Source organism: Sus scrofa, chromosome 4 (assembly GCF_000003025.6).
Source record: "Sus scrofa isolate TJ Tabasco breed Duroc chromosome 4, Sscrofa11.1, whole genome shotgun sequence".
Taxonomy (NCBI): Eukaryota; Metazoa; Chordata; class Mammalia; order Artiodactyla; family Suidae; genus Sus; species Sus scrofa.
This window is the reverse complement of record NC_010446.5, coordinates 111764973-111779312: the sequence shown is the minus strand read 5'-3', so window position 1 is coordinate 111779312 and position 14340 is coordinate 111764973. Positions and strand designations below refer to the sequence as shown.

General features: G+C 37.1%; 1 long non-coding RNA gene across 1 annotated transcript in view; it reads right to left on the bottom strand.

Annotated features, from left to right (window-relative positions):
• Window positions 1-14340, bottom strand: part of LOC106510207 — a 78829-nt gene that overhangs the window by 26832 nt on the left and 37657 nt on the right. Inside the window, exon 3 of the long non-coding RNA XR_002343540.1 lies at window positions 1517-1652. This is a non-coding gene — a long non-coding RNA (uncharacterized LOC106510207). The remainder of the gene's footprint in view (window positions 1-1516; window positions 1653-14340) is intronic.

The following is a 14340-nucleotide window of genomic DNA, read 5'->3' as shown; positions in this document are numbered from 1 at the left end:
TGGCTTTTGATCATTTGAAATGTAGCGAAAGAGACTGAGGAAATAAATTTCAATTATAATTAAATAGCCGCATGTGGCTAGTGGCTTGTGCTGTCGGACAATGAAGTTTATATAAATGGTAAGGATTTGAGGCTCTAAAGCTTTAAGGGGATTCAGGGCAAGGGAAATATATTAAATTCACTCTCCAGGATTTGAAAATCAATGCATAGATTACATACAAATAAAAAATGGTCCCCACTTCCCAATTTGAATAAAGCTAGCTCTGTGCTGAAGTACCAACACTCATGGTTCAGGAAACACATATTTAGGGAAATTATATGTATTACATTCTCCTTTTGAATTCTGGTTATGAATAGCAATAGGCTAAAGTTCTGTTCCTGAAATCGCTTGTAAAATGCTTGAGGCAGTAAAATACTGCAAATAGCAAAAAGATGCCTTTGCTTCTGAGTTTCAAATATTTCTTCCCTTTTCTTAGCCCCCACCCCCATCCCACTTCCTCACCCCCATGGGCTTATTTATTTTTAAATTAGTCCTTTGCTTTTATTTCTCAGAAACTAGATGGTGAGAGATAAAATAAGAAAAGCTAAGCATATCAATTTTACTCTACAGCTTCATGCGGCTCATACAGTGAAGAGGCATCTTGAGTATCACTTCCTTAGCCGCAATGCTCCACTGTCCTGGAGAGTAACTGGTACAGTCTTAGAGACTCTGAAGCTTTCCAATTTAGGTTTGGATTTGATAAACGAAATAGGCGACATGAGAATGTTAGCATCCTGCTTGATAGGCTACAATACGAGAAGGGAAATGTCCAACAATTGTGCTGGCATTTTTTTCTCCCTGTATGTTTAAATTGAGAACCCAAAATTAAAGTAAAAAGGCAAAACAGGAATAAGTACGTTTGAGAAACAACAGTGCATACATTCCCCAGTATGTAATGTTATTATTAAAACAATCAAAGGAACCGTACTGAGCAGCAAGAGGAATTAGAGAAACAAATACTAGGAGTTCCTCTTGGGGCAGAGTGGAGACGATCCAACTAGTATCCATGAGGCTACGTGTTCGATCCCTGGCCTTGCTCAGTCGGTCGAGATCTGGCGTTGCCATGAGCTGTGGTGTAGGTTGCAGATGCGGCTCAGATCTGTGTTCCTGTGGCTGTGGTGTAGGCCAGCAGCTATAGCTCTAATTTGACCCCTAGCCTGGGAACTTCCATGTGCTGTAGGTGTGGCCCCAAAAAGGAAAGAAAGAAAGAAAGAAGGAAGGAAGGCAGGAAAGAGAAAGGAAGGAAGGAAGGAAGGAAGGAAGAAAGAAAGAAAGAAAGAAAGAAGGAAGGAAAGAAAGAAAGAAAGAAAGAAAGAAAGAAAGAAAGAAAGAAGAAGAAGGAAGGAAGGAAGGAAGGAAAGAAGGAAAGAAAAAGAAAGAAAGAAAGAAGGAAAGAAAGAAAGAAAAAAAGAGAGAAAGAGAGAAACAGAAGAAAGAAAAAGAAAAAAGAGAGAAATACATACATATAAAACAATACCTTCTCTGTCCACGTGTTTGGAACCCAGTTGGGTGGTGGCCTCCATTAGACAGACGCACTGTAATCTGGCAGTGGATATTCACTCCATCTGTCAGGTTTCTGGAAAACTTCTTTAAATGTAGATGGAGACATTATTCTAAATGAAAGCACCAAAAAAAAAAGGCATCTCAAATACATTTCTCACTGTCTGGAGAACTTGGCAGCACAGATTCCAGGGTTATAAATAGGATCACCAGCATGTCCTTGACAAGAGTCTATCAGGAATCTCAGCAAAGATGAGGAGTTTCCATGGTCTTACAGCACCATCACCGGCTCCATCTATGAGCTGGTTGCACTCTACACTGCAGGCAACTGCAACCCACCCAGGCACACTTGCTTAGTATCCACTCCCAATATTCATAACACAACCCTAGCCAAGTCTCTGCTGAAACAATTCAGGCATACGTAGGTTTCAACGGTTCATTTGGTGCCAAACTTAACAGATTTTGAAGCCTGAGATGTGGGGAAAATACACAGACACACTCACACTCACACATTTTACAAAGGAACACTAGTAACCAACTCATTTATTTGTAATGCTCATAATACTACCTTATTCTGAATGTGTTTGTGCTCCCCTGAAGTTCTAGAATAATAAAAGATTTGTTTTAAATTCTTTTAAAAAATGTAAAAGTTCAAAATACTCAAGTCTGATCTATTCGATTACTCCTTAGATATTCAGTTTAAAGAGTCTACAATGAAGTTATCTACGAAACAGACATGGACTCACAGACATAGAGAACAAACTTGTCGTTGCCCGGGGTGGGGGTGGGGGGAATGGAAGCAGTGGGGGAAGGGTAGATTGGGAGCTTGGGTTTAGCAGATACAAACTGTTATGTATAGAATGAATAAACAAGATCCTACTGTATAGAACAGGGAACTACATTCAATATTCTGAGATTAAACCTTAATGGAATATCTAAAATATATACATATAATTGAATCACTTTGCTGTACAGCAGAAATTAAGACATTGTAAATCAACTATATTTCAATTTAAAAGGGTACGAGTAAAAAAAATTTCAATAAAAAATAAGAGTATAAGCAAAGGCTGGATAAAAGAGGGTGGAAGATGTCAAGGGAAACTAATGATGGCATCTGTGGCCTCTAACAGTGTGTATGCTGTGTTCTATTTGCTCTGATAAGTAGGATGTGCTGTCGACACTGACACTTAAATGCAGCTGATGTCAGAATTGATAAATAAATTCTAAAAGAGAATGCTTTGGAAACAAAAAGTGAATACAATACCTCTGGATAATTTAAGAGAATTAAAAAAAAAAAACATGGACTTAACAAATTTTAAAGCTATTTTAAAAGAAATCACAAATAAATATTAGGCAAAATGTAATACGAAAATTTTGGAAACCTTCATGAAATGGATGATTTCCTGGAAAAAAAATCAAAAGAGACCCAAATTTATGAATCCAATGAATAGACTTAAGAAAAAGTTCTTTATTCTTAGTCCATAATCAAGAAATAAAGAGAACATTTCCAAGATTTTATCTTTCAAACAGGTTCAAGGACCACGTCAATGAGTTATTATTAGGATTACATTTAATAGTTATATTTATAGGCACTCACTATCTGCTTGAGATTCCACTAAGTGACTTACATACCTTATCTCTTCTTTTTCATTTTTTATTTTGTTCAAGTAAATTTTATTGGAGTATAGTTGACTTAGAAAGTTGTATTAGTTTCAGGTGTTCAACAAAGTAAGTCATTTACATATAACTGTTCTTTTTCAGATTCCTTTCCCATATGGGTTATTACACAGTATTGAGTAGATTATCCTGTGCTATATAGTGGGTCCTTGATACCTAACTACTTTAAGTATAGTATTGTATAAGTGTCAATCCCAACCCCCTATCTATCCCTCTCATCCCCCATTTCTCCTTTGGTAACCATGAATTTGGTTTCAAAATGAATCTGTTTCCATTTTGTAAGTTATTTTGTGTCATTTTTTGTTACATTCCACATATTTGTGATCTCCTGTGGTATTTCTCTTTCTTTGACTTCATTTAGTTATAATTTCTAGGACAATCCATGTTGCTGCAAATGGCATTATTTCATTCTTTTTTATGGCTGAGTAATATTCCATTGTATATATGTACCACATCTTCTTTATCCATTCATCTGTTGATGGACATTTACATTGCTTCCATGTCTTGGGTATTGCAAATATCACTGCAATGACCATAGGGGTGCATGTATCTTTTCAAATTACTGTTGTACATGTCTTATCTCTTTAATCCTCAAAACAAATTTATGATAGGAATTGTTTTCCAAGTTGTACCAAAAAAGAAGAAAAAGGAGGAGGAGGAGAGAAGGGAAGAAGGAACAAGTAAGGCTTAGAGAGAGCTTATAAAGCTAATATATGCATGATCCAGGGTTCAAACACAAGGTACAGAAAATTTCTTAATGGGTAAATTATTCCACAACATGGAAATATATGAAAAGCTACTAAATCATCGGATGAAACACAACAACTTGAAAATAACAGTATAGGAAAGAAAACTACAGAACAATCTCACTCATGAATGTAAATGTATGGCTCTTATACAAAATACTAACAAACTGAATTCCAGTGTATTTTTTTCCAATTTTATTGAGGTATAATTGACAAATAAAAATTATATATATTTACAGTATACAATGCAATGCTTTGATATATGTATACACTGTGAAATGATTACCATAATAAAGCTAACTTATCCGTCGTTTCAAATAGTTATCTTGTGTGTACGTGAGCATTGAAAACATTTAAGGCCTACTCACTTAGCAAATTTCATGTATGCAATATGGAATCAATATAGCCACCATGCTGTACATTAGCTCTCCAGAACTTATCCATCCTACATAACTGAAAGTTTCTATTTTCCCCACCCTCCAGCCAGGCCCTGGTAACCACTATTTTACTTGTTGCTTCTAAAAGTTTGATTCTTGCAGATACCAGTATAAGTGAAATCATACAAGATTTGCCTTTCTGTGTCTGACTTATATCCTTCTCATGTCCTTCAAGTTCATTCCTGTTGTTGCAAATGACAGGCTTTCTTTCTTTTTCATTGCTGAATTTTCCATCGTACATATTCACCACATTTTCTTTACCATGCATTCAGCCTTTTACATTTAAACTAATTCTATATCTGACTGTTGTGGTTAATGCCGTAATATCTGAGATATTGATTTCACTTTCTTCAAACACATACCCAGAAATGGGATTGTTGTTAGGGCCAAACCTGAGGTACATGGATGTTCCTGGGCTAGGGGTCGAATTGGCTGCAGCTGCTGGCCACCATAGCCACACAACATCAGATCCAAGCTGAGTCTGCAACCTACACCACAGCTCATGGCAACACTGGATCCTTAATCCACTGAGCAAGGCCAGGGATTGAGCCCAAATCCTCATGGATACTAGTCAGGTTCATAACCCACTGAACCACAATAGGAACTCCCTTTTCCTGTCTTTTTGATACTTGTCATTCATACAGGTATGAGGTGACATCTCATATGGTTTTGATTTGCATTTCCCTGATCATTAGTATGCAGATCTTTCACCTCCTTGATTAAATTTATTCCTAAATATTTTATTGTTTTTGATGCTGTGATGAATGGGATTGTTTTCTTAACTTCTTTTTTGGATAGCTTTTTTTTTTTTTTTTTTTTTGATCTTTTTGCCTTTTTTAGGGCTGCTCCTGCAGCATATGAAGGTTCCCAGGCTAGGGGTCAAATCAGAGCTGTAGCCCTCCGCCAGCCTACCCCACAGCCACAGCAGTGCAGGATCCGAGCAGCATCTGCAACCTACACCACAGCTCATGACAACACCGGATCCTTAACCCACTCAGCAAGGCCAGGGATCGAACCCACAACCTCATGGTTCCTATTTGGATTTGTTAACCACTGAGCCATTAACGGAACTCCTTGGATAGCTTATTGTTAATATATAGAAATACAACTGATTATTGTACGTTGATTTTGTATCCTGTGAATTTACTGAATTTGTTGGTCCTAACCGGGTTTTTTGGTAGAGTTTTAGGGTTTTTTTTTTTAAATACATAATATCACATTATCAGCAAACAGATAATTTTAATTATTCTTTTCTAAATTGTATGCTTTTTTCTTGCCTGGTTGCTTAGGCTAGGACTTCCAGTACTTTATTTAATAGAAGTGATGAGAGTGGGCATCGTTGTCTTATTCCTGGTTTTAGAGAAAAGTCTTTCATCTTATCACCATTGAACATGATGTTTCCTGTGGCCTTGTCTTTTTTTTTTTTTTCCTTTTTAGAGCCATACCCATGGGACATGAAGGCTCCCAGGCTAGGGGTCTAATTAGAACTACAGCTTCTGTCTACGCCACAGACACAGCCACGCCAGATCCAAGCTGTGTCTGTGACCTACACCACATTCCAAGGCAACACTGGATCCTTAACCCACTGAGCGAGGCCAGGGATTGAACCCGCAATCTCATGGTTCCTAGATGGATTCATTTCCACTGTGCCACAGTGGGAACTCCCCTATGGGTTTGTCACATGTGGCCTTTATTATGCCGAGGTGTCTTCTTTCTACACCTAATTGTTGAGTTTTTTTTTGGTTTTTTTTTTTTTTTTTGGTTTTTGTCTTTTTAGGGCCACCCTCATGGCATATGAAGATTTCCAGGTTAGGGGTTGAATAGGAGCTATAGCTGCCAGCCTATACCACAGCCATAGCAACGCAGGATCCAAGCCGCATCTGCCATCTACACCACAGCTCACAGTGATGCAGGATCCTTAATCCACTGAGCAAGGCCAGAGATAGAACCCATGTCCCTCATGGATACTAGTCAGGTTCATTAACCACTGAACCATGACGGGAACTCTAGAGTTATTTTTTAAATCGTAGATTGATATTGAATTTTGTCAAATGTTTTTTCTGCATCTATTGAGATGATGAATCAATTTCTATTTAATTTTAAGTCACACCCACAGTTTGCAGAAGTTCCCAGGCCAGGGATTGAACCCATGCCATAGCAGTGACCTGAGCCACAGCAGTGACAATGCCAGGTCCTTAATCCACTGAGCCACTGGGGAACTCCAAGATGATGATTTAATTTTTATCCTTCATTCTGTTAATGTGATAGATCAAATTTATTGATTTGCATTTGTTGAATTCTCCTTGCATGCCAGAAATAATACCCATTTGGTCATGGTGTACAATCCTTTTAATGTGTTGTTGAATTCAGTTTGCTAGTATTTTATTGAGGATTTTTACATTAATTATTCATCAAGGACACCGGCCTGTAACTTTCTTTCCTTATAGTGTCCTCATGTGGCTTTGGTGTTAGGGTAATGGTGGCCTCATAAAATGTTTGGAAATATTCCCTCTTTTTCTATTTTTTTGGAGGAGTTTAAGAAAAAAGGGTATTAATTCTTTAAATGTTTGGTAGAATGCACTGGTGAAGCCATCATTCTAGGACTTTCTTGGTTGGAAAGCTTTTAATTAATGATTCAACCTCTTTGTTATTGATCTGTTCAGATTTTTTAATTTCTTCATTATTCAGTTTTGGTAGGTTGTATGTTTCTAGAATGTATTTCCTTCAGGTTGTCAAATTGGTTGATATTTGTCTGTAGTACTATCTTTTGATCCTATATATTTCTGAGTATCAACTGTAATATCTCCTCTTTCATTTATAACTTTATTTATTTGTATTTTCTTTTTTATTCTTAGTCTGGCTAGAGTTTTCTCAATTTTAACTTTTCAAAATCTAGTCTCTAGGTTTGTTCATCTTTTCTACTGATTTTATGGTCTCTACTTATTTTTCTGCTCTGATCTTTACTAGCTTCTTTCTTTTGTTAATTTTGTGCTTCGATTATTCTCATTTCTAGTTGAGGTATAAAGTTAGCTTATTTATTTGAGATCTTTCTTTTTTTTTATTGGCTTTTTGCCATTTCTTGGGCCACTCCCACGGCATATGGAGGTTCCCAGGCTAGGGGTCCAATCGGAGCTGTAGCCACCGGCCTATGCCAGAGCCACAGCAACTCGGGATCTGAGCTGTGTCTGCAGCCTACCCCACAGCTCACAGCAACGCCGGATCCTTAACCTACTGAGCAAGGCCAGGGATCGAACCCGCAACCTCATGGTTCCTAATTGGATTTGTTAACCACTGAGCCACGACAGAAACTCCAGAGATCTTTCTTTTTTTCTTAATGTAGGGGTTTATTACTCTATATTTCCCTCTTATAACTGCTTTTGCTGTATCTCACAAGTTTTGGAGTGTTGTGTTTACATTTTCTTTTGTCTCAAGGTTCTTTTTTCTTTGCTTTTTAAGGCCGCACTTGCAGCATATGGACATTCCCAGGCTAAGGGTTGAATTGGAGCTACAGCTGCCCTACAGAGCAACGTGGGTTCCAAGCCACATCTGCAACCTACACCACAGCTCACAGCAACTCCAGATCCTTAACCCGCTGCGAAAGGTCAGGGGTCAAGCCTGTGTCCTCATTACTAGTCAGGCTGGTTTCTGCTGTGCCACAATGGGAAATCCTCAAGGTACTTTTTAATTCCCATTTTGATTTATTCTTTTACCAATTAGTTGTTCTGGAATGAATTGTTTAATTCCTATATTTGAGCATTTTCCAATTTTCCTCTTGTTATTTTTAGTTTCATACCATTGTAGTCAGAAAACATACTTGATATGGTATCAATCTCCTTAAATTTGGTAAGACTTGTTTTATGGCCTAACTTATAATCTATCATGAAGAATGTTCCATGTGTATGTAAAAACATTGTGTATTCTGCTGCAATTGGATGGCTATTCTGTGTATGTCTGCTACCTCCATGTGGTCTATGGTCTTGTTCAAGTCCATTGTTTCCTTACTGATTTTCTCTCTGGATAATCTATCCATTGTTGAAAATGAGGTACTGAAGTTGTCTACTATTATTGTATTACTCTTTATTTCACCCTTTAGTTCTGTTAATATTTGCTTTATATTTTTAAGTGCTCCAATGTTGGGTGCATATATATTTACATTTGTTATATCCTCTTGATGAATAAACCCTTTTGTCATTATATAATGACCTTATTTGTCTCTTGACAGTTTTTGACTTAAGTCTATTTTATCTAAGTATAGGCATTCTTGTTCTCTTTTTCATCTAAGTATAGGCATTCTTGTTCTCTTGGAATATGTTTTTCCATCTCTCCTTTTATATGTATCTTTAAAGCGAAAGAGAGTCTCTTGAAAAACATGTTAGATCCTGTTTTGTTTAATCCATTCGGCTACTCTATGTCCTTTGACTGAAATCTTTAATACACTTACATTTAAAGTGATTATTGATAGAGAAGTATCTACTACTGCCTTTTTCTTAATTGCTTTCTGACTTTTGTAGTTCTGTTGTTCCTTTCTTCCTCTCTTGCTGTCTTCTTTTGTGATTTGATGGTTTTGGGTAGTGATATGCTTTGATCACTTTCTCCTTATCTTTTGTGTATTTTCTACAGGTTTTCCTTTGTAATTACCATGAGGTTTACATAAGACATCTCACAGTTGTAACAGTATATTTTAAGCTGATAATAACTTAACTTTGATTGAACACAAAAGGGCTACACTTTAACTTCTGCTGCCCCTAGATATATGTTATTGATGTCACAACTCATTTCTTTTATATATTTTATATCCATTAACAAATCATTGTAACTATAGTTATTTAAATAATTTTGTCTTTTAACTTTTTCCATTAGAGTTAAAAGGAATTTATGCACTACCATTACACTAATTAGCCTAAATATGACAATATTTTTACCTTTATAGTGAGTTTTGTGGTTTCATATTGTTTTCATATTGTTAGTGTTTTTTCACTTCAACTTGAAGAATTCCCTTTAGCATCTCTTATAAGGTGGTTCTTATGGATGTTACCTGATATCTGAAAAAAGAATAACTATCCAAGTGCAAAAAACAATAAAAGAAATAATAGAAGGAGGGTGACAGATTTAACAAGCAAAAATTCTAAATGACTGAGTAATATTTCATTGTGTAAACACACACACACAACATATTCTTTTGCCATAAAACAGAAAGAAAACTTCCATTTGCAACAATGTGAATGCAATAGACAATATTATGCTTAGTGAAATAAGTCAGATGGAGAAAGACAAATACTGTGGGATATCACTTATATGTGGAATCTCAAAAATAATACAAACAAATGTATATGAAAAGAGAAAGAGACTCACAGATATAGAAAATAAACTAGTGGCTATGGGAGAGGAGGGGCAAGTTAGGACTATGGGATTAAGAGATACAAACCACTATTATAAAATAGATAATCAATACAGATATGTTGCAAAGCATAGATAGTTATAGTCATTATTTTGTAATAACGATGGAGTATAATCTGTAAAAATACTGAATCACTATGCTGTATACATGAAACTCACATAATATTGTAAATCAATGATACTTCAATTTTAAAAATTCAAAATGTTAGCAAATCAAAGATTATTGCAAAATAAATGATGCAAAAAGAACAAGCTGAAAACATATATGGCAAAATAGTAGCTAAAGGGAAAATATTTTTACATTAAACACTGCATCCAAATTGAAAATAAAAACTATAAAACCACTAGAGAAGGTGAAGAAAGAATATAGGCAATTAACCAAAGAGAAATTTTAATGTGCATCAAATAAATGAAAAATTAATCTCACAGAAGTAAAAATTTAAACATTAATAAGATTTTGTTTTAACTTATCAAACTATCAAAATAGTATTAATTCTGATAAGACAACAATGAACCAGAAGCTGCATACAACACTAATGAAAGTGTGTATAATTTATCTGGAAGAAATTTGGCAGTATAGTATGAAGAATCTTAAAAATGTTTTTATAATTTGACCTAATAATTCCTAATCTGAGTTTATCTTAAAAAAATAACTTGAAATTCAGGCAAAATTTATGTCTAAGGATACAACATATAGCATTATTTATGATAATGAAAAATTGGAAATAAGCTAAATATCAACCACCAGAAATTAGTTAAGTCACACCGTATGCTGCAAGTATTTAAAGCCATGTTCTACTACAGATGTGATAAATTCATTGAGTAATAAAAACAAAAAACAAAGAAAAAAAATAAAATAAAAGCCATGTTCTAGGAAACATTTACTAACACCACAAATCTTCACACAATTAAATTTATATTCACACTCTATAGTTAGGAAAAGACTAGAAAGAAGTCACCTAAATGCTCATAAGATAAATATCAATGAAACTAATTTAAATATTATGGATAATTTTTAATGAAATGACAAAAAAATCCCTCTGTTGTTTTTAAAATATAAAATATGCACAAATAAATGCACAGAAAGATGGTAAACAAATTTATAGTCTCTGTGACTATAAATTTGTTTTATAATCTATATGAGTTTATATGATCTGAAGATCAAGCAAGAAGCCAAACAGCTTGGGATTCTAGGTAGCCAAGGGAACACAAGCTATCTGAGTTAGGAACAGGTGAGGAGTTTGAATCCAGGAAGTGAAATATTAAAGACAGATATAGGACCACTGTTCAAGAACCACCTGACGCCAGAGCAAAGGGCATCTGGGCTAGCAGCTCCTAATATACTATTTCCTGTAAGGGCAAGTATTAGGGTCTGTATGGGGCTAAGTCTGAATCTGCAGCTGTTTGAAGAATGATACTGGTTAAGACAAAAAAAAAAAAAAAGACATCTAATATTGCAGGTGGTTTCTGACAGATATAGAAAGCAGGCTTTAAATAAAAAGCTTGAAGTTTCTACTGAGCAAAGAGAGAGAGAATTATCGATACCACCATATCATCAAGGCTTCTAGTGCAGCCAAGTAAATCAGCACAGCTCAGGATCAGAATGAATCAAGCCAGGAACCCCATAAAATAAACAAATAGTCTGAATTAGATGCACAGAACAGGTTCCATGAGGTTCCAGGCTCAAGCACACACTTGGGGCACTCATGAATGGGGTGTGCTGACAGAGGGGCTACAGACTGGCTTCTTTTTAATCAATAGAATAATTTTTTGAATGCTATTGCAGTGCTATCTTTGAGTGCCTGGTGCCAGGACAGTTATGGATCCCTCAGGTTCAATTGCCTAACAGATGGGGGAAATCAGCTTATTTCTCCTGCTAAATTACCCCAAATAAGTTTCCAACAGTTGACTTTGGAGTCAGCCAGAAAGGAGTGGTTAACCTGTGTTTTGCTCAGTCTTTTGAAAGAAAGGCAGAAGGAAAATATCTGTAAGAATCACAGCCGAATGCTTTCTTCAGCCCCACAGATTGAATTGATTATTTTTCCCACCACTTTTAAGTTCTTTCTATACCATACCCTTTTAAAATGCATCTTTGACACACTTCACATTCAGGAGGTGGAGGAGGAGGTGGGTAGCTTGTTTCTCCTGAGGATGTTTTAGGAGGTTTGTGGTACTATGCTTCCAGGAGTTTAATCCTTGGAGCAATAGCATACAGATGCTCTTCTGAATTAGATAGTTGATTTCCCTTTATAGGGCCATTTTTAGCATCTAGCATTCCTTTCTTCTCCTTATGGCAAGATTTTTCAAGTTTCTTTCTTTCTTTCTTTTCGCTTTTTAGGGGTAAACTCGAAGGCTAGGGAATCCGAGTCATGTCTGTGACCTACACCGCAGCTCACAGCAACGCTCGATCCCCGACGCACTGAGTGAGGCCAGGGATGGAACCTGCATCCTCATGGATACGAGTTGGATTTGTTTCCACTGCGCCACAACAGGAACTCCTTTTTCAAGTTTCTTATGCCTGGGAAGCAACGGGCATCCTGGGTCAAGTTCCAGGAAATGCCTTGCCTTAGATTTCCCGATGCACAGATAGTGCTGAGCCAGGACAACAGATTCTTGGGGTGGGACTACCCCAGGACATGCTACACCCACCCCCACTGTCACCCCCACCAGGCACAAACTGGATTTTAGAAGTGATGGACGTCAACCTTATTGATGATTGACTCAGAGGATATATGGTTACAGCTAATATTAAGACCTTTCTGGGCAGTGAAGAAAACTGTTATAACATAAAGCTTCAAAGTTAAATCAGCGCCTCAGCTTTACTAAAAGCTCATTGTATACAGAGAACTAGGGTGGAAGGGGCCTTAAAGAGCCACACAGTCTCTTTCTGTGCCCCAGCAAAATTGAGACCAAAATTAAATAAATGTAGGCATTCAACATTTCACAGGGCTTTCTGCCAAGACTTGGAGTTAGACCACCTAAAAGCCTGCTGTGAAAGGAATATTTCTTTAACTAACAGGCTGAGGTATCCACAACATCGAAAACTGGATTCTTAGTCTTCTATGAAACGTCAGCGGCTCCCCGCAAATGCGCGTTCCTAACGAGCCAGCTGTCTAGCCTCTGCGGATCGCCCAGCACCTGCACAAGAGGTGGAATCATGCACCCCAGTTATGATCAAGGGCTATATGTCATAGCTACCGACCCACCAGAATACCCATAATGTTTCTAGAAATGTGTCCACAAGAGGAAGAATCTCATTTTCTCCCCAATAAATGGAAACATACAGGTATCTGTAAACACCCCAGAAGCACTGTCTTCAGGTTCAAAAATTCCAGCCTTCCACTTCTTACATGACTAATTCACAATTCATAATTCTGAGTTAAGAAGTATAAAGCAGTGGTCTTTGTAATACTTTATAGTCATAAAATGCACAGGAAAAGGAATCCCATGTGGCTTTCTATTTTTCCAAGTCACTTTTAGAAGGACTCATTTATTTATTCACTCAGCATGTATTTATTAAGCCAGGTACTATTGGAGTTAGTAGAAACAAAATAGTAAACAAAAGAGACACAAATCCTAGCCCTCACAAAACATATTCTGAGGGGTGTGGTGGGTGTTGTTTATTCAATGGACTGCAGCGTATACGTTTTCTGAAGGTATTTACTACTAGAATGCAAGTCAAAAACACAAAAACTATGGAGTTCCGGCTGTGGCTCAGCGGGTTATGAGCCCGACTAGTATCCATGAGGATGCAAGTTCGATCCCCAGCCTCACTCAGTGGGTTAAGGACCCAACATTGTCAAGAGCTGTGGTGTAGGTCACAGACATGACTCGGATCCTGCATGGCTGTGGCTGTGGAGTAGGCCGGCAACTGTAGCTCCAATTTGACCCTAGCCTGGGAACTTCCATATGCCTCAGGAACAGACCTAAAAAAACAAAAAACAAAACAAACTATCAGTGCTTGCCAGATCCTTCAGCATGGGAGCAGAATTGTGCCAACGATGGTATGAACTTAGGTTTCCTTCTGAACATTATATAAATGGGTCTTTTTATCCTGGAATTTTTTTCCCAGAGTCCCTCCTAGGAAAGTGAGAGCTGCTACTGCACATGAAACATCAGAATTACTGAGTCAAAAATAAGTACATTTTCAGGGGTTTTTTGGGGTTTTATTTTATTTATTTATTTATTTATTTTTTGGTCTTTTAGAGCCGCACCCAAGGCATATGGAGGTTCCCAGGCTAGGGGTCTAATCGGAGCTGTTGCTGCTGGCCTACACCACAACCACGGCAACCTGGGATCCGAGCCACGTCTGTGACCTACACCGCAGTTCACGGCAACGCCGAATCCTTAACCCACTGAGCGAGGCCAGGAATCGAATTGCATCCTCATGGATCTTAGCTGGGTTTGCTAACTGCTGAGCCACGACAGGAACTCCCCATTTTCAGGTTTTTAATACAGAGTACAAAATGTCCTTTTAGAAAGTCTGAGTCAATTTACCCTTCTAGCATCAATGAATTTCAATGCATGAATACCCATTTCACCAA